A 3248-nucleotide genomic window follows, 5' to 3' on the forward strand; every position below is an offset into this window, starting at 1 on the left:
ACTTCAAACTTGAAGAAAAACAAGACATATGAAGCCAACTTACCCTGATTCAAAAGCCGGCTACAGATGGGCAGGACCTGCATAAAGGGGCCTAATTTCTCGCGCTCAACCAACAATTCTGTCAAGTACCGACTGTTGTTGTTGCTGCTGCAGTGGCATGAGCCGTTCAAATCCAAGAAACAATGGATACCAAAACAAGAGAAGAATAAGCGGATTGAAATCTGAAAATGCAAGAATATCGCACCGAAACTGCTGCTGCTAACTAGAACATTTAGATTTGTGAACTAGGATGAAAAAACCTATTTCAAAACCATTTTTATACAGGGACCCAGGGAGCCATATACACCAAAACAGCGGGCTGAATCCGTGAAAACAGGGAGCCGCCCTCCATTTGAAAACAAATTAAGCTCCGCCCTCCATTTCAAAACAAATCTAACATCCCATGACCAAATCGACCCTCACAAACCACTCCCGGGACCAAATCGACCCTCACAAACCACTCCCAAACCAGAAAACCCAAACTATAAATCAAAAATGGCGATTTTTCTCTCCCAAACCGGGAGCAAATATCAAAATGGGGCGATTTTGATCAAATACGATTCCGCAAATATCAAAATGGGGCGATTTTGACCAAATACGATTCGGTTAGTTTATCCGCCCTGGGCTAAAATAAAAAAATAAATTAATTTTTAAATAAAATATGGGCTAATTATATAAAAAAGTTTTTATTATTTTAATTAAAAATTCGCCCTATTAAAATATAAAAAGCCTTAAATTTCGCCTTTGGGCGATTATTCGCCCCTAAAATTAACCTTGATTAAGATACACTGTCGGAGATGTGAGACTACTTGGACATACTAATGTTGATTGGGCAGGCAGTGTGGTGGACCATAAGAGCACTTTCAGGTACTGTTTCACCTTGGGATCTGCTTTGATATCCTGGATGAGCAGAAAGCAGAAGTCGATGGCTTTGAGCACCGCCGAAGTAGGATATATTGTTGCTAGCATAACCTCGTGTGAGGCAGTCTGGTTGCGAAAGCTCTTCAGTGAGCTATTTGGATTTACATTGGATACCACTGTTATTCTCTGTAACAACCAGAGGTGGGATTCGATTATTGAGGAATCCTGTATTCGTCAATTGCTCCAGCAGATAGACATCATCTGGGATATGGTAAGTCGATGAGCAAGGAAGCTCCATCACATTAAGATGATGTACAGGTTGATACACCTTGTCAAAGCCCCGAGGAAAGATCTAATCTGTGATTTTCCCAAACGACTTGGAGTCGGCAAGAAACCCTTGTACAAGGGTCCTGCATGTTGCATACATTGAGCTCTGGGAGCTCTGAGGGCTTGCAGTTCCTATTGGAGCAACATATGACCACAGGGTGACTCACCTTCCCTTGGTGGTGCACACTGTAACAAGATGATTCGCTCTCTTGTGGGACAAGATGATTCGCTATCTTATGGAACAGGATGATTCGCTCTCCTGTGTAGCAGGATGATTAGTTCTCCTGTGAGGCCTGGATTGATGTGTTCTCCATGGCAGCATGGATTGATGTGTTCTCCATGGCAATTGTAGCAGGATTGATGTGTTCTCCTGTGAGGCCTTGATTGATGTGTTCTCCATGGCAATTGTAGCAGGATTGATGTGTTCTCTTGTGAGGATAGGATTGATTAGTTCTCCTGTCGAGGCATCCTACCCATGCAGTCTGGGACTCATGGGAAGTACCTCTCATCTGATCAATGAGCAGGGAAATGAAGTTAGGGACCATAGTAGTACCGATGGACGCATCGTTGTAACTACCGTACTCCCTATGCTAGGATGACCTCCATTGATCTGGGATCAATGATACTGGTCTGAGACCAGTGGTAGGAGTTGTACCATACTATGACGCTGACTTCGGGTTGGTTGAGACTGGGCTGGGATCAGTGGTACATACTCTGAGACTGACTTTGAGTCAGTGGATGATGATATTGGTCTGGGACCATTGGAGTTGTACTCACTATGACGCTGACTTTAGGTTGGTTGAGACTGGTCTGGGACCAGTGGTACATACTCTGAGACTGACTTTGAGTCAGTATGATACATCCTCGATCATTTCTTCTTCTTCATAATTCGGACAAAAGCAGAGTAGAACAGAACAATGCAAGAGTAGAGCAGAACAAAACAAAACAGTACAGATCAGTGCAGGGCAGAACAAGACAAAGCAGAACGGGAAAAATAGAGCAGAGTAGGGCAAGGGTTAGGCTGTACAAGGCAGTGCATTTGATGGATGAATAGTAACGACCGATAGACAGATTGCAGATGAAGTTCTCCATGGTTGAGAGGGAGTGTTAAAATTGGCAACCAGGGCAAAACTTCATGTGGGTCATCTTATTCATGGCTAATAATATTTTTATTAGATTCGTCCCATCGAGAGCTGTAGGATTGATATAAAGATCATCCAATTCCGATAAGTATTCATGGAGATATGAATTTATTTTGATTATGGAATTATTATCAAGCCGACCTACAACTCATGTAGGCTCAGAAGCCCAACAGTCACATCTATTCACCCACCAACGTTGTGTATAAATATAAGAGGAATTTTCCTCATTTGGACTCACTCATCTCATCACATCTCTCTCTCTCTACTGCGCAGATATGAGTCTCTTCTCTACTGTGCTGAAATGGGTCTCTCTCTCACACACATGTGAAGCAGGAAACTGCTGAAACTGAAGCTGCAACTACAGAAGTAAAGATTGCCTTGCGTGGCCTAGAATATCTCCTCTTTAGAACTACGTTGTAGGTTCATCTGAATCTCCTTTGAAAGCCGCAACTTTTGGTGGTGGAATGAAGTCAATCCGACGAATGGTTTTCAAGATATCGACTGCCCTAGTTTGAAGCCGGAAACTGCTGAAACTGAAGTTGCAACTGCAGAAGTAAAGATTGACTTGCGTGGCCTAGAAGATCTCCTCATCTGAACTATGCTATAGGTTCATCTGAACCTCCTCTGGAAGCTGAAACTTTTTGTGGTGGAATGAAGTCAATCCGACTGTCGGTTTGTGAGATATGGCCTGCCCTAGTTTGATAATGAAGCCGCTAACGCTGATGCTACTGATCTAGGGTTTGCTACTGCTGATATGAATCAGATTTATTGTACTATTTCTCTCTGCTGAATTATTGAAGATAAAAGAAGATTTGATCAAAGGGTTTCCCCACACATTGTGGGGTTTGTCCTTGGCTAGCCGCCACATCTTGTGTCTCT

This window comes from Pinus tabuliformis, chromosome 9 (genome assembly GCF_031772625.1).
Source record: "Pinus tabuliformis cultivar Carrire ecotype Pingquan chromosome 9, CPIR1, whole genome shotgun sequence".
Classification (NCBI taxonomy): domain Eukaryota; kingdom Viridiplantae; phylum Streptophyta; class Pinopsida; order Pinales; family Pinaceae; genus Pinus; species Pinus tabuliformis.